Source organism: Coloeus monedula (assembly GCF_965178545.1).
Source record: "Coloeus monedula genome assembly, chromosome: W".
NCBI lineage: Eukaryota > Metazoa > Chordata > Aves > Passeriformes > Corvidae > Coloeus > Coloeus monedula.
In genome coordinates, this window is record NC_138821.1 from 3,613,199 (window position 1) to 3,635,197 (window position 21,999).

General features: G+C 43.6%; 1 protein-coding gene across 6 annotated transcripts in view; it reads right to left on the minus strand.

Annotated features, from left to right (window-relative positions):
- The window catches only part of LOC309584653 (protein FAM219A-like), a gene marked incomplete at both ends in the record, with an annotated part of 391,875 nt that overhangs the window by 338,313 nt on the left and 31,563 nt on the right, over positions 1–21,999 (minus strand). The gene's annotated exons all lie outside the window — the stretch shown is intronic.

The following is a 21,999-nucleotide window of genomic DNA, read 5'->3' on the forward strand; positions in this document are numbered from 1 at the left end:
TTAAGTGGCTTAAAGAATTGTCCATATTCAAACTGGCCAGCTGATAGGTTCTATCAGGTCCCAGAGGAAGCTGTAAGCACCCCTTAGCAAGGACATCCCTTCCGGAACTATGCTTGCTAACCTATGACATGAACTTAGCAAAGGCCACCTGGATGGTCAATACCCGAGGGTCCATCAATTGAGCTTGTCCCGCCGAGTCTGAACCCTTGCACACAGTGGATGGAGATAGAGTCCCTCTGGTACACGAGAGGTATTTTAGGAAAGACTGTTTGGATTAATCCCATCACAGGCAAAGACAAACCCATCCGTGGGATTGTCTTTGCTCAAGGACCTGGTCGCACTTGGTGGGTAATGCAGAAAGATGGGGAAACCCATTGTGTACCACAAGGAAACCTAATCTTAAGTGAGAACTGTGTGTAGCCTTTCACTCTATGTATATATATATATGTATGTGTGTGTGTAGAGTTTAAGGAAGGTATCGATTTGGGATGATGTAGATGGTAATAGAATAAGGGGTGGATAATGTCCTGGGTTACAGTGTATTCTATTACCATCCTCATGAGCCGTTGAAACCAGGTGGGGCACTGTTTCCTTGCCTCCTCCCCTCCGGACTATCTTCTGTTAATGAGCCCATCAATGCCTGGCCTCGTGACTCATCATCCCATTGTGAGATGCTCCACCCAGAGGGAGGAACCAAGCATTCCATCCTGGATATAATCTGAGATTCTGAACACCACAGACAACCCTTTCCACTGGATTCCCAGAGGACAAGAGCTACATAGCCACCACTGGACCTTTTTGAGGAAGAGCAGACCCTTCTACAGGATCACCGCTTCAACAGAACCACATCCACCACTTCAGGAGGACTGCAACCACCATTTTATTGGACTGTTACTGCCACCCTGACTAACAGGGTGTCAGGTTGTATCCTGACTCTGTCAGTTTAAACTAGTGTTTTCTGCCTTTATTTTCTTTTTTTCCTAATTTCCCTATTAAATTGTTATTCTTACTTGGTGCCTCCCACTGGTTTGTTTTCAAACTAGTACAGGGATACAGGGGATCCAAAGCTTGCTCAACAGCCTAACTGAAAAAGAGATACTGGCATCTTATGAAGGGGTTTGAGCTGCTTCAGAAATGATTGGTACTGAAGCACAGCTCCTCTTGGTGTGCCGACTTCCAGTGCTGGGCTGGATGCTCAAAGGAAGGGACTCCTCTGTACTCCATGTAGCATCAGTTGCATGATGTATGTGGGTCACACTGATCAAAGCTCAAATAAGAAACCCCAGTCATCCAGGAATCTTGGAAGTGATCATGGACAGGCCAGAAAGCAAAGATTTTGGAATGTCAGCAGAGAAGGACATAATGTGCTATACTGGGTCTGATTGAGATAGAGTTCATTTTTCCTTAGCAGCCCTCACAGTGTTGTGCTTTGCATTGGTAGCTGGAAGGGTGCTGATAACACACCAGTGTTTTGGCTACTGCTAAACAGCACTGTCCCTCTAACACTCCTTTCCCCCATCAAGGGGCTGGGAGGGGACAAGATCCTGGGAGAGGACACAACCAGCCCAGTTGACACAAATTAACCAAAGGGATATTCCATGCTATATGATGTCAGCTCAGATATAAAGGTATGGGAGAGAGGAGGAACAGGGGGCATTCGTTATTCAATGTTTGCTTTCCAGAGCAACCACTATGCATGTTGAAGCCCTGCTTTCCAGGAAGTGCCTGAACATTGCTCGCTGATTGGGAGTAGAGATTAACTTTTCACTTTGCTTATGCATGCACAAACTTTTGTTTGTTTTTTTCTTTGCTTTAGTAAACTGCCTTATTTCAACCTACAAGTTGTTTTCCATCTTATTCTCTCTGCCCTGTCCCACTGGGAAAGGGAATGATAGAGTGGCTTAATGGGCACCTGGCACCAGCCAAGATCAAACCACTACATGTGCTGAAAAAGCCCCATTGTATAAGAAATTACCAGAAAGTATGAAGCAATAATCCTTGTTTACTGATGGGCTCTGCCATATTGTGGGAAAAAATGGAAGGTACAAAGCAGCTGTATGGAGTCCCCTATGACAAGTTGTGAAAACTGCTGGAGGAGAAGGTGTGTTGAGTCAGTTTGCAGAGGTGAAAGCTCTCCAGCTGTCTTTAGACATTGCTGAATGAGAAAAACAGCCAATACTTTCCCTCTACACTGATTCATGGATGGTAGCAAATGCCCCGTGGGGGTGGTTGCAGCAATGAAAGCAGAATAACTGGCAGCATAGGGGTAATCCCATATGGGCTGCTGCATTGTGGAACTATATTGCTGCCTGGGTGAAGGTCACTGTGGTGGTGCATCTCCCCCTCTGCCTCAGCCCACACTATGATCTTAGAAATGCTTTTTAGGTCTTGGCCTTGATGAACAGCACCTGGACTAAGCACCTCTTGAGCTTATCAGAAACACTGTCTGCTCCCAGGAACTTTGGCTGTCTAACGAGCTCCTGTTTTTTAAGGAACAGTCTTGGAAACTTATTTTTCTTGCCTGAATAACAATCCAAGTGGAATAATATTTTTGTTATCAAGCTTTCAAAGAACAATAATAACCTAAAATGCGACCAGGATGGGAAATTACTATGACTAAAGCCCACTCTCTTGCAACTCTATAAACAGCGGTCTAAAGTGAGACCCTTTGAGCTCTCCTGGGCTGCACCGGGCTGTGACCAGCAACCTCCCTCTGAGTGGGGCCTCTCAGAGCCAGTGAACTCTCAAGTTTGCTACACTTGGATGATCGCTGAACAACGCTGATGGATCCTGGGCTGATACCCCCCACTCATTGAGGCTCAACTTTTCTCCTGCTGAGAAGATGCAAGTGCATCCGAAGTGAGTATTTCACTGAATTTAAGGGGAATTTTTCACAGGTACCTTGTACAAACTCTAGGTTTGCGTGCATGCAAGTGTGCATATGCTATAGCAAACATGCTAGGAATGCTGCTCTCCTAGATCCTTAAGTACTTTAGATTTGTAAGTTAGGCCTGTAAGTAAGCTACTGTTGTATAATAAATTCTATATGAATCCTTTGCTAAATTGTTTAACTTTTCAATTAAGTCTTAAGTTAAGTGCTGTTGGGCCTTTAGGCATAAACTCTTGATCAAATCCAGGCTCAGTTTAGCATGGGGGTCTACCCTGAACCTTGTGACTCAACAAGTGGGTCTTCTGTATTCTTTTTATTCTTACCCTTTCATAGCCTTTTGTATAGGAGAAAGTTTCACGAAGGATGTCTGGACTTCAGGCGGCTCTCTTGAAAGCTGTTTATTGCATAGGCGAAGTTACAGCATTTCAGGGAGTGGGTATCCAGAGCCAGCCCTACAGCTGCCAGCTCCAGCTGTAGGCATACCTGAAGCCGCCTTCTGTTCAAGTTACAAAGCATTATATACTTTTCTTTGCAGAGTATCTTAATACATAACAACCAATAAGCACCATACACAATACCTTTACATTTACCTATAGCCTATCATAACTACTACCATCACCATATTATAGTCATTATTATCCAATCACAAGAGTAAGTAAGTTACAATTTAAGCTTACAATGGAGAATTCTCAGACCTCTCTTTTTCTTCCTACATCAACATTTCTTGTTTGCCTGCCATATCTCTCTTTTTGGTAAAGACATGTTTTCTATTTACTTATGCTCTTCTTGAGACTTATTTACTTGGTGAAAAACATGTCTTTGTTTGTAGTCACATACCTTTGTCCTATTCATAAAAATCTCCTTCCAACTCATCTCCAACCTTTGCCTTCTCAGTTACTCAGCGATCAGTGTTTCAGCAAAACATCTTTTACTCTATATCAAAACTTGCTTCCATTTCTACCTCATCCCCAGTTTCTACATTCAGAGATCTTTCTGCCAAGCCTACATACCTGTGAAACTTTCTTACCAAACTTTCATCCTCCCCACCATTTTGTCTACCCCCCCTCCCAGCCTCTACATAGATAGTTTTGCGTTTATTTCGAGTTGATTGATTTTGGATTTTTGTTTGGTTTTTTCTTGGTGTGCTTTAACCATCTAGTTTTTGCCGATACCGTTGCCAGTGATTCTTTAGGCGACCTTTAAACATTCACTCGCAACAGTCACGTAGATGCTTATGTACCCAAGAGTCAGGCCACTGAAGAATATCAGAATGACTAACAGGTGAATCAGGCCACCAAGATGTAATTATTTCTAGCTCAGTGGGCCCATGACACCTCAGGCCATCAAGGAAGAGATGCAACATATCAATGGGCTTGTGATCAAGGGGTGAACTTTACCATGGACACATACTGTCACAGAGGGTATCCATGAATGTGAAATATGCACTACAATTAAGCAGGACAAGTGGTTAAAGCCCCTGTGGTATAGAGGACAATGGCTGAAATATAAATATGGGGAGACCTGGCAGACTGACTATATCACACTCCCACAAACCCGCCAAGGCAAGCGCCATGTGCTTGCAATGGTGGAAACAAGAACCAGATAGTTGGAAACATAACCTGTGCCCCATGCCACTGCCCAGAACACTATCCTGGGCCTTGGAAAGCAAGTCTTATGGCAATGCGGTACTCCAGAAAGAACTGAGTCAGACAACGGGACTCATTTTTGAAACAACCTCATAGACCCTTTGGCCAAAGAACATGGCATTGAGTGGGTATATCACATTCCCTATCATGCACCAGCCTCTGGAAAGATGGAATGATGTAATGGACTGTTAAAGACTACACTGAGAGCAATGGGTGGTGGTACCTTCAAATATCAGCATACATATTGAGCAAAGGCCACAGGGTTAGTCAACACCAGAGGATCTGCCAATTGGTCTGGCCCTGCCCAATCAAAACTTCTACATACTGTAGAAGGAGATAAAGTTCCTGTAGTGCACATTAAAAATATGCTGGGGAAAACAGTCTGGGTTATTCCTGCCTCAGGCAAAGGCAAACTCATCCATGGGATTGCTTTTGCTCAAGGACCCATGGGCACTTGGTGGGTAATGTGGGAGGATGGGGAAGTCTGGTGTGTGCCTCAAGGGGATTTGATTTTGGGTGAGAACAGACAATTAATTTAACTATATTATGCTAATAACTATATAACACTATTATCACTTCTATGGCAGCTATATGCCTGTCAGCACACTGGGCATCTCACAATGCCCATCTGTGCCACTCTAGATTTGGGGATCCGAACACAACTCCCCTTCAATCGCCACATTAATAATAAATTAATTGTGATGAAATCAAACCAGGGCAGCCTTGATGGAATCAGAACTGGCTTCAACATGTGACAAGAGCACACACTATCTTTCCTGCCTGAAAGACTGTTATGATAGATGAATTCCAAGGTCATGGACTAAATGAACTCAGCAGACTTTTATAGGGATGGCCCATTGACTAAGGGAATGAAATGATATCTGTGTGTATATCTATCAAAAGACAGAAAAGGCAATGGCATAGTGGAAAGTCAGGCATCTGGCATGATGTAAATGGTATGGAATAAGGCGTGGATATTGTCCCTATTGCAGCTGGGATAGAGTTCATTTTTTTCTTAGCAGCTGCTACAGTGCTCTGTTTTAGATTCAGTTTGAGAATAATGTTGATAACACACTGTACAAGCCCAGAAGGGGCTAATGTGAGCATTCTGGCCGCAAGCCAGGCAAAACTGAAATCCAGAGAGTGGAATCCTATCAATGCATACATAAAAATGGCCCAGACATTCGGATTCCAGTTGGTTCTCATCAACAATTAATAAAGTTTCTAATAGGTATGGGAGTGCAATATTCAATATTAATTCAGTGGGATGCTGAGAAGCCGGGTGTACGACCTGGACAACAGAATTAAAATCACTGGAGTAAACAAAGCAAGTGTTATCTGCAAAGCTGCTAAGGTTAATTTATGGCTCCTGGGTGAGAAGCGGGTGTTGGCTACTCGCTTTGCAATTAAAGATTGTAATGAAAACATTTTTTGATGTTCTGAACAATCGAACCTGACATCTGGACAGCAGCTTGTGGTCCTTCAGTTCAAATGTTAACCCAAACCAGAGACTGCAGTGCACTCGCTCCACGCAGCACCTGCAGTCCCTGATCCAAGGACTGCCAATGTATCACAGTGACAGATTTTTGCGTGAAGTTCTAGTCGATTTTGCCCCACTAACGGCTACGGTACTCAATACCACAAACCTAACAGCCACACTACCAACAGCTATGTGCTTGAGCATTGATGGGGTCGTAACAGATTGGGAGAAAAGAGGTATTATCACTCACACCCCCCTTCTGATTCTCCTGTCTGGCTGGTGAGAGACAGTTGTGGTTTACAGTTCATTACAGGCAATTGAATGCCAATACCATGCTGCTCTGCTAACTTTTGCAGAACTGGTAACTCAAATTCAGAGAGCATCCCACTTGTGGATGGCAACCCTAGATGTAAAAAATTATTTTTATGATTCCACACCGGGAACATGACAAGGTTCAAATTACACTTACCTGGAAAGGAGTCCAATACACCTTTTAACAGACTCCTGCAGGGGTATAAGCATTCACCTATGATTGCACATGCTGCGCTTGCTGAACTTTTACAGACAGTCTCACTCCCTCTGGACATGAAATTATGTAATACTCTAATTGCAGGAGACCACCCTGAAAAGGTGGTGGAAGCAGCAACAGCAGTGCAGAAAGCACTTCATGAAGTGTAAGTTGAGATTCTACCTAAGGAATGTCAAGGCCAAACTGGCCCTGATGGAACAAAAATATCTTTACTGTTCAACTCAACTGCATTTAAAGAGACAGAACAGAGATAGTCTGAGTGGGAAAAATTAATTTTGTCATTAGTCCAAGCTGTCAGACAACTTGATCCACTAAGAGGTAACCTGTCCGGACTAACCCTGCCAAGACTTGTATTGTTTTCTCTTTCCAGGAATGATGTCAGCACGCCCCCACTGAAGATGAAGCTAACCATTAAAGGACTGCTTATCCTTCTTGAAGGAGCAATCATTGCCAGCACGAACCAAATCTGCTTCACACATCAACAAGCTCAACCCTGAGGGTGGAGACCCTCCGTTATTTTATTTATGCTAATCAGTATGGTAACTATAGTACATTCTGCATCACACATGCTTCTCGGTGCAATTTACTGTGGCAGCAATTATAAAGGAAGGAGATAAAAGCAATTTGTCCACTGAAATTCAAAAGGTAACCTGGGCTAATGCAACCAAATTTGAAAGGGAATTCCACTCTTGGTGGTAACTAGTTAATTTCCCTTATAACCCCACCAAGAGTAAAGCCACAGTTTTTGTTTTAACAATACACAGTGCTTTGGTATATACTATATATCCAATCATTATGTCAGGATTAAATCACAATGGAGCTGTACTCTGTCCCCTGGAACAGAGTACAAGCCCAATGGAATGGATGTGCCTGTATGAGAACCCCTTGTGATTTTGTACTTGTAGACAACTTTATTGTAGATACAAGTAATCATGCTAATATTTGTGTCTGTAATTTTGTTAACATTATGGGATGCAATTTTATTTACTCAGCTCCTGTTATATCTTATCAGTTGTTATGATTTAATTATACACTGATTTGACACAGCCTATCCCTATTGGAACGAATCTCACCTTGATACGGACAAAAGACTGATTATCATTTATAATGATGTGGAAGAAATCCAACAAGTATTGCAACAAGTGAAGAAAAACAGGGAACACCATTGGTAGGACATTTTATTTGGATGGTCACCAACAGCAATGGGAATTCTTAACAAGATATTACACCCTGTGATTGTTCTTTTAATGTTAACCTCTGCTTTTCATTTTGGTAATTGAATTACACCTTAAAATGTGGGGGATTAAAAAGAGATTATCCCCAAAATTTAGAGATCGCTTATAGAATGCATTTGCCCATTTCTGTCTCTCCCTCTCTCTTATTTTCCCTTTTCAATGGATCACCAAATCTATATTGATGTTTGAGCCATGGAGTGGTGTAGAATCCCAGAAAATAAGGGGCTAATGTGTATGTCTCAAACACCGATAGCCAGATAGCTGTGGAGCCAACCAAAGATTGCTGGTAATAACAGCCAAGGATTGTTGGTAATAACACACTGAGAAAGAGCAGGATGTGGCTGGACAAGAGGGCCATGTGGAGGTAGGGCAGCACTTTTCTGGGACAAACATCCTTGTTCTAGTTTCTGGAGATAAGCACAACACAATACACCACAAATGCAGGAATAAAGTCAAGAAGCGGGCATGGACTGTGGAGGGGGGGGATCAAGACCACTGAAGACCCCTGAAGCCTTCCGACCCACTTCCATAAAGGTCCAGAACAGACTGTACATGAGAACTAATTTGCATAGGAAGCAAGAAACGTATCTCCAGGGTGGGGAAAACCTATATATAAAAAGGTACCCCCACAAAGCCCAGGTGGCACACCCAGGACCCTGAATACCCCAGCTGTATCGACGCTGGAACCAGGACTGGTGATCTCTTTTTCTTTCTCTCTCCCCCTCTTTAATTAATCTCTCACTTTCTCTCTTCCCTTTTGCCCTACCCCTTTATCCAAAACCCACTGCCATGTACTTATATAGTAGGTCAGGGACTAGCATACCAATTTCCATGCTAAGTGTGTAGTTTACTAATAAAATTGTGAGGTTTTGTGGACCCTCTGACTTTTGTCATTCCTTTCAACCATGACCATCTACAAATCTTGGGTGCTCCCTTCCCCTTAAGGGTAGGACATCATACACACTGATGTTTTGGTTGTTGCTAAGCAGTGCTTACTCTAAATCAAGGACTTTTCAGTATACCTGTAGTGGTTTAGTTCGAAATACATGACTTATTTTCCTTCTGTGAGATAAGAATTAGGAGAAAGCAAAGGAGGCACAAAACTTTAAAGAATAAAAAGAAGTTTATTAACAGAACTAAAAGGAAAAAAAAAAGTCAGAATAAACCTTCAGAACACTTCTCCTCCCCCCACCTCTCCTCTCTTCTCCCACTGACAACGTAAAGAGACAAAACTTGGGATTTTTCCAGTCAGTTTACCACCTCTATAATAACCTCTTTTTCAGTTCACTTAGGGAGACGAGTCTCTCTTGCTCGTGCTATGGAGACATTTCCACAAGAAACAGTTCTCTCGTGGCTTCAATGTCACAGCAAGACAGCCACCCGGGATGGTTCTCTGCTCGCATGTGAAAGTCCCTTCCCTCGACTTACAGCTTTCCCCACAACTGTTTTCGAGGGTTCAATCTTTAGCTAATGGGGTACCATTTAAAGGATGAGCTGTTCAGAAGCAAAGGTTCTCTTCATCTATCTCTGGGATTGTTGCAGTGCAGGTGGCAGTGGCCACTACAGCAGAGCATTCAGAGGACTGGTGGACAGGCCTCCAGAACACAGAGGTCTGATTCTCACCCCTTGGTTACAGTGAGTTCCCATGTTCCTAGTGATTCTTAGTTTACATGTTTTAAGTTTATTGGTTATGGGGTTCTCCACCCAGTTTTATGTATAAGTTCATGTTTATGTATTTCCATTAGTTGCTTATATATTAGTTCTGGAAAGTTCTCCCTTCTTCGATGCCCCATTGGTCTACTAATGTAATTCCCTCCCCCAAGTTATCCCCATTGGTTATTCCCCTGTTATCGCCTCCTCCTCAGTCGATCCCCATTGGTTGTTTCCCTTTGTTCCACCCCCATATAAAATGCTGTGCTTTCCCCTTTTTCCTGGTCTTTGTCCCTGGACTTTCCACCAGCAATAAACCAGCTGGAACCTACACAGAGACCTCTCTCTCATCCTTTACCTCTGCTGATGCTTTTACACAACCTTTGTTTGGGGCTCGCTCCTTGCAAAGGAGCCAGCTTTCCTTACAAGCCGCAGCCAACCTCAGCCTGTTGCAGCTGACAGCTTTCCCTGCTAGCTACAGCTGACCCCTGCCTGCAGCAGCAGAAGCCAAGGATGTCTGCAGCTGGAAGCAGTGCTGCCTCGGGCAGCCCCAACAGTGTCATGGGATCATCTTCATCTCTGGGAAGAGAGGTCTTCTTCTTCCCTGGGAGCAAGGGTCTTCATCACTAATCTCTCTCTCTGTTCAAGCTTCTCATTAGACCATAGCTACTTCAACATTTGCTTATTTCAGCACAGATACCTTTGTTCATGGTCGCGGTTTGAACACTCCACCTGCCCATGCTTTTCATGAAATTACAAAGGGTACTCTGATATATCATAGTTCATCACTATAGCTTTACTAAAGAATTTCAGCTCCTAAGTTTGAAGCATCTCCTCTTTCTCTGGGCTTCAGCTCTTCCTTTTTCACTGACTTTGGTGCCTCTATGGTGTTTTATGTGCCTTCACCTTTCCTTTTCCTCTGACTCGGAAGAGGATTGATGTCTGTAGGTTTTGTGATAGATACACATTTTAATATTGGCTTTCTACAAATGTTAAAATGAATGCTATATGTATAATGTTAAAGTAGCTTTGTTATTGTTATAAACATATAGTATTGGCTTCTCGCAAAGTATTAAGGTAGATATTATATAATGTTAGAAATGCTTTTCGCTGTGTGGATGTAGTTTTCTCTCGTTTTAGCAAGAATGTTAGCAAGTGTGAGCAAGTAAGATAACCTCCAAGTGAGCAGAGGATGAGGCCCAAGAAGCTGCTAATCAACACTTTGTCCAGAGAACAAAAGGGCCCAAAGGCTACTCTGCCTGGAGAACAAGCGGCCAGGAGAGTCCGAGAGCCCTTATCACGGCTCTGCCTGGGGGGCAAAGAGGCCCAAAGCTGCAATCAGCCCTGACTGTCTGGAGAATTAAGAGATCCACCCTACCATCGACTCTTACCTAGAGGGCCCAACCCCAAGAATCAAAAGAAATAATACCGCAAGGCAGAAGAATACGCATGCTCTAAAAAGGCGGAACCAAGGAGTGGCCATGCAGAACAGTTCCTGGAAAAGTTTGAATATGCATAGAGAACAGACAGTAAAAATGGTATAAAAAGGACTCACCTCGAGCATCAGGTGTGCTCTTGGCAGAGCGCCAAGGCACCCGGCCATTATCCCTTTGCTTTATTTTATGTGTCTCTTATTGTCTTTATATTAAACTCTTTAAATTCTAACAGGAGAGTGAACCTCGTTTTTCACATTATTGTGATAGATACATATTTTAATTTGCTTTCTACAAATAGATGCTATATGTATAATGTTAAAGCAGCTTTGTTATAGATGTAGTTTTGTAACAATAACTAATGCCTTTATTTCTGTCATTAACTAAACTTAGACAGAATAGTAAAATAGCTAATATAGTTATGCTTGTGGTAATTGAACTGTCTGCTTGGTTGGATACACCACTATAGATAGCATCCAACCAACGTGTGTTGAAGACCCCCTGCTACTGACATGCCAACTATCAGCAATTACCATCTGCAGAAACCATCGACCAAAGCCCACTCCAGAAGTGATAATAAAAACTGACTAAAACGACAGCCAAGAAATGCGCATGCTCTAAAAAGGTGGATACAAGAAGGAGCCATGCTAAACAGTTCCTGGAACATGTAAACTAGTTTGGGGAAAAGTTTGAATATGCATAATTGATTATGAATATGCATTAGGCTGATGCAATAGGACAGGTATGTAAAGGGTGTCTCCGCAATAACTGGTGTGCTCTTGGCTGAGTGCCAAGGCACCCGGCACCATGAATTTTGCTTTATCTTTGTCCTTTATTGTCCTTTATTAAAATTTTAAATCCTAACAGGAGAGTGAACCTCATTTTTCACAATTGGGCGCTTCATCCAGGATTAACACCTTGCTTCCGAGACCCTGGGAGATCCTGAGCGGGGGAGGCGCGCCCTGCCGAGTTCGGCAGCCCGCTCTGTTTCTTATGGTGTGAATCGACGGTTGCAGGTTGACACCCTGTGGACAAGAAAGGGACAAATAAAGCAAAAGAAAAGGAAAAAGAGGCTCCCTAAGAAACCGTGGCAACGAGATCCATAATTATCGTGCACGAAGACCCGGACAAGAAAAAGGATTGTAAGTATTTCCAGGGGGGCGAATACGGGGGTTGACTGGTGTGTGAATGAGACGCGGGCTGGTTACCCCAGACCTGCAAAGTGAGTGTGGAGTCTCTGAGAGCTGCGGTTCCGATTTTTTCGCGTGAAAAATGGCCATCAAGGAGACAAAGCGAAAAAGGAGTGAAAGATCCCCCCAGGGTAACTGGGACTGGGTCTCAGGGAGGGGTTGGACCCCTAGGAAAAGGGAGCAAAGGGTTTCCTGGTTTCCTAGCACAATCCACTAGGAAACAGGATGAAAGTGAGGGTCTCCGATTCCAGAAAAGTTGCCGGATTGAGGGTTGGAACACACAGAGGCTAGAAAAATTACTCTAGACGGGAAGTGTAGGATACTATACTCAAGAGAATCTGGGGTTGGCCAACAAGAATATTAACAAATATTAACAAATGATTTGAAAATCAAGATACCTTATCATTGTGTTGTCTTGTTGTGAGTGAGAATGAGTGAGACATATTAAAGAAATAAAAGTGAGTAAGAGTGAATGAAAGTATACATAATATAGATTGTTGATTTAAAGTTTGATTTTATTATCTGGAGGGAGGTGGATTATATTATATTATTATATTATTGAAGAGGAAAGGTTTTCTGTGCTGTGAGAGGAGGGTGGTGTTTAAGCTGCCAGAGGGGTGGGTTAGAGCAAAAAAAAAGGGGCCAGGGATGAACAGATAAAATCCTGGGAAGATGGGACAAAGAACCAGTAAGTTGGGTTCAAGGAAAAAAGGGAGTAAAAAGGTGCCAGCAGATATACCCCAAGATAGTCCGCTGAGAATTAAGTTATCCAACTGGGATAGTAACCCTTGTACAAAGGAAAAAGATAAAGAAAAGATGATTCGGTATTGTATGATAGAATGGACAAAAAAAGAAATAAGACCCGATCACGTCTGTTGGCCTAGGTACGGGTCCTTTGAAGCTTGGATTTGTCAAGCCTTGAATACATTTGTAAATTCAAAGGAACCGTTTGACCTGGAAGAAAAAGAATATGCCTCTTGTTGGACAGGAGACATAGAACCCCTAGGATTAAAAGTTTTTAAGATATCAGAAACCCCAGAGACAGAGCGAGCAGAGGAAAAGAAAGAAAAGGGCCGGGACCCCCTGGAAGCATTGCCACCTCCATACCATACTGCGCCGGGCACTCCTGCGCTGGCTGTGATCCCGCCTGAACCAGCCACGGCCCCGGCCGCTCCAAGCGCTCCCGCGCCGGGCACAGCCGCGCCCACACTGGCTGCAGCTCCGGCTGTGCTGGGCACCCCAACCCCCGCTCCACGTGCACCAGCTGTGCCCACACCGGCCGCAGCTCCGGCCGTGCTGAGCACCCCCACCCCCACCCCTGTTCCCTGCATGCCGGCCGCTCCTGCTCCTGCGGTGGTTCCGCTTCCACCGGCTGAACCCGCCTCTGTCCCCTTGGTGGTTCCGGCCTCACCGCCGACTTCCGCCCTCGCCTCTGTCCCCATGGCGGTTCCGGCTTCACCGCCGACTTCCGTGGTTCCGATGTGTCCCCTTCCCAGAGAAAAAGCACCATACCAAAATACTAGGAGAAACTCAGTTAAAACTAAAAGACAGCTCGATAATTCCTCTCCTGCCACTACTCCAAAACAAAGGAAAAGGGTCTCTTCTGAGGTTATGATGATTGAGGAACAGAAAGGTTGGGATCAAGAAATCAGGTAATTCCCATTACGAGAAGTACCGATGTGTTATAAACGCATATCGTAATATTGGCTTCTCGCAAGTATTAAGGTGAATATTATATAATGTTAGAAATGATTTTGCTGTGGACGTAGTTTTCTTTCTTTTTAGCAAGAATTTAGCAAGTGTGAGCGAGTAAGATAACTTCCAAGCGAACAGAGAATGAGGCCCAAAGCGGCTATCAGCACTCTGCCCGGGGGGCAAAGAGGCCCAAAGCTGCTATCAACCCTTACTGTCTGGGGAATTAAGAGGCCCACTCGACTATCAACTCTCACCTAGCGAGCCCAGGCCCAAGAATCAAAAGAAATAAAACCGCAAGGCAGAAGAATACGCATGCTCTAAAAAGGCGGAACCAAGGAGTGGCCATGCAGAACAGCTCCTGGAAAAGTTTGAATATGCATAAAGAACAGACAGTAAAAATGGTATAAAAAAGACTATTCCTGGGCATCAGGTGTGCTCTTGGCAGAGCGCCAAGGCACCTGGCCATTACCTCTTTGCTTTATTTTATGTGTCTCTTATTGTCTTTATATTAAACTTTAAAATTCTCACAGGAGAGTGAACCTCGTTTTTCACAATTGGGGGCTCGTCCCAGATCTACACCTCACCTCTGAAAAGCGTGAGGGGATTCAGAGCAAGGGTAAAGTGCCCCCCCCCCGCCCAGTTTTCGGCGGATCCCTGCTCCATATCTTCTGGCATGGATCGGTGGTAGCAGGGCAACACCCAGAGGACAAGAAAGACACAAAAATAAAGCAAATGAAAGAAAGCGCTCTAAATAGAAGTCCCACGGAGACTGAACAAGAAACAGGATTGGTAAGTATTGTCCAAAGAAAAAAGGGGGTGGTTACGGGAGATGAGTGTGTGAATGAGACGCGGACTGGTTACCCCCAGATCTGCGAAGCGAGTGTGGCAGTCTCTGAGAGCTGCGGTTCCATCTTTGTTCGCAAGAACAGCGGCCAGCGAGGAGATGAAGCAAGAGATAAAAGGAGTGAAAGAATCTCCCGGGGTGGACTGGGATGGGGTCCCAGGGAAGGGGTTACAAAGTGGGGGCCACCCCCCCCCCCCCATATGCTGGGTTGAGGAAAAATCCAAAAGCACCCAGGGTCTAAGGATTATATAATACCCATGGGTGGATACTAACTAGTGACTTGAAAAAGGTACCTTATTATTCTGCTGTAAGTAAGAATGAGTGAGTGAACAAAAATAAAAAAATAAGAGTGAATGTGTGAATGAAAGACTGTGTAATTAGAAGTAACTTTGTTTTTGGGAGGGGTGGGCTATAATAAATCATTTTCTGTGCTGTGAAGGGGTGGGTAGTATTTTACAGCAGTGAAGTTGGTGTTTTAAAGGAGTGAGTTGCTATTTTAAGGGGGGGGGGATAAACTGATATTTTAGAGGAGTAAGTTGGAATAGAGAACTCTTGGAAAAATGGGACAAAAATTTAATAAATTAAGTTCAAAGGATAAAAGGGTACCAGAGGATATACCCCAAGACAGCCCCCTGGGAGTCAAACTAGCAAATTGGGAAACTGATCCTTCTACAAGAGGAAAAGATAAAGTAAAAATGATTCAATTCTGCATGAAAGAGTGGGTAAAAAAGGAAATCAGACCTGATCATGTGTACTGGCCAAAATATGGGTCTGATAAGGCATGGATTTCTCAGGCTTTAAATGTATTTGTGAATTCAAAAGAGCCATCTAACTCTGAGGAGGGAGAATATGCTTCTTGCTGGACCGGAGTTACAGGACCTCTGGGAACCAAAGTCTTTAAAATATCAGAAACCCCAGAGGAGAAGCAAACAGAAGGGGAAAAAGGGTGGGACCCCTTAGAAATATTACCACTGCCACTGGTGCCGAGGGCGGCCCTCCCCCCGGCTCTGGGGTTTCCTCTGCCAGCCATCCCTTCGCCCGCACCAGGTTCCTTTCCCTCGGCAGCCCTCCCATCCCAATGGAGCTGGGAGGGGGGGCCCTGCCCCCACCCATGCTGGGAATCCCACCCTTCCCATATATCTTGGGGATTCCCGCACCCGCAGTTGAATCAAGGGAAACGTCAAATGTCCTGACTTCAGCCCTCACTCCTCCTGCCTTGAGAAACCTGGCTTCAGTGCCAGACCCCGCCTCCACTCCTTGCGCTCCGGAATACTTGGCTTCAGTGCCAGACTCTGAATCTGCCTCTCCTCCCCAGGGGAGTTCGGGGCCTTCTTCCCAAATAAACCCTCTTCTTAACGAAGGAGCACCATACCAGAATACAAGAGGTGCCATTAAGGCTCAGAGGCAGCCCAACAATCCCTCCATTGCTAAACAAACAGAGGGAAGCTGAGAAATTAATTTATTTCCATTAAGAGAAGTACCTATGGGAGGAGGGGGAATCGGCTTTGTGAATGCCCCTCTAACCTCTACAGAGGTTAGGAATTTCAAAAAGGAAATTAAAGGATTATTGGAAGACCCCATAAGTACAGCTGAACAGTTGGACCAGTTCTTAGGTCCCAACATTTTCACTTGGGAAGAAATGCAATCAATAATGAAAATAACATTCTCCCAAGAGGAAAGAGAAATGATTAGAATTGCTGGAATAAAAATTTAGGAAAGAGAAAATCAACAAGGTCCACCCGGGGATCAGAAAATGCCCATTACACCTCCTAACTGGAACCAAAATGATGAAGCTGGGAGGGGACATATGAATGATTATCGTAATTTGATAATCAAGGGAATAAAAGAGGGGGGACTCCGAGGACAAAATGTCAGAAAAGCCTTTGAGGGGCAGCAAGGGAAGGAGGAAACCCCGACTGAGTGGCTGGAGAGGCTCCGAAAGAATATGAAACAATACTCTGGGATAGACCCAGAGTCCCTAGCAGGGCAAGCCCTGCTAAGAGTTAACTTTTTCACTCATGCCTGGCCAGATATTAGGAAAAAACTGGAAAAAATAGAAGACTGGTACAAAAAACCATTACACGACCTAGTAAGGGAAGCTCAAAACATATATGTTTGGAGGGATGAAGAAAAAGCCAAAGTGGAAGCAAGGATCATGATAGCCACTATGCAGGAGAGTACCTTCCAAAAGAATCTGAATCAAAAGCCCTCAGGTACTACTCCTAAACATTCAAGGTTCAGAAATGGGGGAAGGGAGAAAATTAAAACCTCAGCACGGTCAAAATTCCAGGAACAACCCAAGGATACCTGTTTCTATTGCAAGGAAGAGGGGCATTATAAAAGGGAATGCCCCCACCTAAGGAGGGATCTGAAAATATTTCAAGAGACACACAGAAGAAAAATAGGGAAGTCACGGGCTCTATTTTTTGGGGGATAAATACCATCTGGAGCCTTTGATAACTTTAAAAGTAGGCCCCCAAGAGGAGGTATTAGAATTTATAGTTGACACTAGGGCAGAAAGGACTTGTGTGATGAATATTCCAAAAGAGTGTGATGTAAGTAATGATATAGTGAAAGTAACAAGAGCAAAGGGGGAAGGATTTAAGGTCCCTGTCATTAAAGATGTGGTCATTGAAGGGGAAACAAAAATAGGGATAGGGGTTGTTTTATTACTTCCTGGGGCTGGCAGCAATTTATTGGGAAAAGATTTACAAATCCAGCTGGGGACTGGAGTCATACCAGAGGAAGGGAAAATGACAGCCAAACTTAACCAAGAAGAAGAGGAAAAGATTAACAGAGAGGTTTGGGCAAAATGGTGGGGAGGATGAAAGTTTGGTAAAAAGGTTTCACAGATATGTAGGCTTGGCAGAAAGATCTCTGAATGTAGAAACTGGGGATGAGGTAGAAATGGAAGCAAGTTTTGATATAGAGTAAAAGATGTTTTGCTGAAACACTGATCGCTGAGTAACTGAGAAGGCAAAGGTTGGAGATGAGTTGGAAGGAGATTTTTATGAATAGGACAAAAGTATGTGACTACAAACAAAGACATGTTTTTCACCAAGTAAATAAGCCTCAAGAAGAGCATAAGTAAATAGAAAACATGTCTTTACCAAAAAGAGAGATATGGCAGGCAAACAAGAAATGTTGATGTAGGAAGAAAAAGAGAGGTCTGAGAATTCTCCATTGTAAGCTTAAATTGTAACTTACTCTTGTGATTGGATAATAATGACTATAATATGGTGATGGTAGTAGTTATGATAGGCTATAGGTAAATGTAAAGGTATTGTGTATGGTGCTTATTGGTTGTTATGTATTAAGATACTCTGCAAAGAAAAGTATATAATGCTTTGTAACTTCAACAGAAAGCGGCTTCAGGTATGCCTACAGCTGGAGCTGACAGCTGTAGGGCTGGCTCTGGATACCCACTCTCTGAAATGCTGTAACTTCGCCTATGCAATAAACAGCTTTCAAGAGAGCCACCTGAAGTCTGGACATCCTTCGTGAAACTTTCTCCTATAGGCTGGGGAAGGGAATAGGGGTGGACTAGATATTGACCCCATAACGGTCACAATTGAAAGAGAGGAATGTCCCATTCGTGTACGTCAGTACCCTATATCTTTAGAAGGGAGAAAAGGCTTAAAATCAGTAATAGAAGAATTGATAAAGGATGGGACACTGGAACCTTGTAAATCCCCTCATAATACCCCTATTCTCCCAGTAAAGAAATCTGATGGAAATTATAGATTAGTGCAAGATTTAATGGAAATAAACAAAAGAACATGGGCCTGCTACCCTATGGTTCCTAATCCCTACACTCTTTTCAGCAAAATTCTACCTCAACATCAGTGGTTTAGTGTGATGAATCTTAAAGATGCTTTTTAGGCTTGCCCACTGGCAGAGGAAAGCCAAAATATTTTCGCCTTTGAATGGGAAGATCCAAACACGGGGAAAAAGAACCACTTGAGATGGACTAAACTGCCACAGGGGTATTGTGAGGCCCCACATTTATTTGGGCAAGCCTTGGGAGAAATACTACAAACCTTCCCCACTCCCCCAGGAATACAAATTATCCAATATGTGGATGATCTAATATCAGGAGAAGTTGAAATTGAAGTTAGAGAAGCTACTATAAAACTTCTGAATTTTCTTGGGGAAAGGGGACTAAGAGCATCAGAAAGGAAATTACAGTTTGTAGAATCAGAAGTAAAATATCTCGGTCACCTGATAAGCAAAGGTAGGCAAAAACTAAATCCTGAAAGAATTGCAGGGATTTTATCCCTCCCTCCTCCCTTTTCAAAGAAAGAGGTTAGGAGGCTGCTAGAGCTATTGGGATATTGCAGACTATAGACTGAAGGGTATACACAGGCAGCAACATTTTTATATGAAAAATTAACAGGAGGAGACAATATACAATGGACCAAAAATGATGATGATAAATCAGAAAAATTGAAGTTGAAACTAGCCTCGGTAACAGCCCTGAGCTTGCCCTCACTAGAAAAGCCCTTTCATTTATATGTGAATGCAGAGAATAGAGTAGCTCATGGTGTTTTAGTCCAGGAATGGGGAGGGGTGGAAAGACCAATAGCTTATTTATCCAAATTATTGGACCCAGTAAGCCGTGGCTGGCCGGTATGCATTCAAGCCATAGCAGCTACTGCTATTTTGGTAGAGGAGAGCCGTAAGCTCACCTTTGGAAGTAAATTGATTGTATACACACCCCATGCAGTCCGAAATGTGCTAAATCAAAAAGCTGAAAAATGGTTAACAGACTCCAGGATATTAAAATATGAAGCAATTCTGATTGACAGTAATGATTTAACTATAGAAATGAGCAAAAGTCTCAATCCAGCCCAATTTCTGTATGGAGATCCAAAAGATGACCTGGCACATGATTGCTTAGAAATTATTCAATACCAAACAAAAGTTCAGGAAGATCCAGCAGAACAAGCCCTCTTGGAAGGGAAAAGAATATATGTTGATGGTTCATCCAGGTGCTTGCAAGGAAAAAGAATGTCAGGATATGCCTTAGTCAATGGGATAAATACGCAGACTTTAGCGGGGGGGGTGTCCCGGGTGCAGGGGAACCAGCCGGAGTCACGACACGAACACCGATACGATTTGAGCATCGTGCTCCAGTTTTATTGTCTACTTACACCAAGTTATACTTTGCAAAGTTCACGCCCCTTTCCCACAAGAAAGCCTCTAAGCAGTGGGGGAGCTGACTAGTGTATACCTTTTCCCAAGGCTGTTCAAGGCTGCCAGCTAGCAGGTGCCTTGCAAGCCTATCTTCAGCCTGGGGCCCCGTCAGGGGTACTTCTGCAACAACCCTGGGGTGCCCAAGCTCTCCTGGGGTATCATATGCCCCCGTTCCACAAGGAATTCCTCTACAGCAGATCATCGAAAAAGGAAAAGTACCTTCGAATTGGTCGGCACAATCTTGTGAATTATACACTCTAAAAAAAGCACTGGAGTATTTAGCACACAAAAAGGAGACCATATATACTGATTCAAAGTATGCCTTTGGGGTAATACATACCTTTGGAAAGATCTGGGAGGAAAGGGGTTTACTAAATTCAAAGGGGAAGGAACTGGTACATGAAGGCCTTATTTCAGAAGTTTTGGAGGCATTAAAACTGCCTGAAGAAATAGCTGTAGTGCATGTCAAAGGACACCAAGAGGGGATGACCCCAGAAATAAGAAGGAATAATCTGGCAGATCAAGAAGCCAAAGATGCAGCAGAAAATGGGACTAAACGAATTATGTTAATCTTGACCCCAGAGAGGGAAGAATTGGAAATCCCTAAATTTAGTGAAGAAGAACAAAAGGAATTATCTAAGATAGGGGGAGAACAAGATCAATCTGGAAAATGGAAACTCCCTGATGGGAGACAGTTACTTGTTGGGTGGAGTCGCGGGAGACAAGCACTCAAACAATATGATCAGCAAGTCTCGATTTATTTTTCAAAACTACACTTACTTATAGTACCTTTAATTAGTTCATACATATTGCAAAAGTTGAGCTCCTCATTGGTGGGAGCTATTCCGTGGGATCTGCAAACACGGTGGTCTTATCTTCCTCTTCCATATGGTTTCTCTCTGCTTACTTATCTGAATGCACATTCTGTTATCTATGCAACCTCTTGCTCAAGGACTCAGTGTCTGCATCTTCACTAAACCTGCTGTGTCATCATGACCCTTGCTTTTTAGCCATTCTTCAGAAAGACTCTCAACACTTCCCCTGTTTTCTTTTTGCATGATCATAGTCATATTGACTGACTTCAAAATTAAATTTTTTACACATGACATTATACAGCTAAGCATAAGTAAACCAAGCAAAACAATTATTAGCAACAGCATTAAAGATTTAATCACACTTTTCATCCATCCTTCTAAGCCCATCCACTCTGTAAGTCCTTCTAATCCGAAAAATCCGGAGTCTTTTTTTATTTTTTGGGAGTGTTCAATCAAATTCTTAATTTCGGCGTGGATGGACTTAGAATGATCCTCAAGATCCATACAGCACATTCCTTCAAAGTCTTCACAGCCATGGCCGTGGGCTAAGAGTAGAAAATCTATAGCTGCTCTATTCTGAAGCAGGGCGTGTTGGACTGAACTCAGATCTTCTGCAAGTTCAGACAACACTCGGCTGGTACCGTTTGCCTGTTTAACTACCCAACATGCCAGTTTTTCTAAGTGACGATGGGCTCGTGCCGCAGCTGCACCAGGAACAAAAAGGGAGGTAAAAAGCACTTCTGATTTGCTCCATAGCGTGAGGTCATCCTGACATTCAGGTGTTATAGTTTCTGTTAAGGACCTCCGCCATCGTGTTCGGTGTGTAGCATTAGGATGGTGCTGTGGAAGTGCAAGACTCAGTTGGCCAAAGGTACAGGGCCCACCTACAGGCCTGGATGGAATACCTGACCAGGCACGATTCCCACAAATTAGGAAAAACCCTCTGGATAACTTTCGAGGGAAAAACGTTCCAGGGGCTGCAAAAGATCGATTTCTCACGGTAACGTTGCACCATTCTAAATCCCACTGTGAAGCATTGCCAATAGGATAAATCAAGGTGGGGTTGGACTCATTCAGTCAACAGCCATTAAGGCTGCCCTCTTGGCATAAATTACGTGAACTATTAATATAAATACAGGCTGTAGCGTTAAGAGAATCAACTAGTTCTATCTCTTGTGGCTCAGGGCCCACCGGGAGTTTATCATCCCAGCTATCATACTCTTGTAGCCCATGCGTAACGTTAGTAGTGGTAGTCAAGGGCCAGAGGCTCCGGGTAGTCTTAAGTGTTTGAGTCTCTGTAACAAAGAGACGCCAAGTACTATCATTTAACGGCACCCCAATCAAACATGTTAAGAAGGGGGCACTGGGCGAGGCTAAGGAAGCACAGAATGTTGTA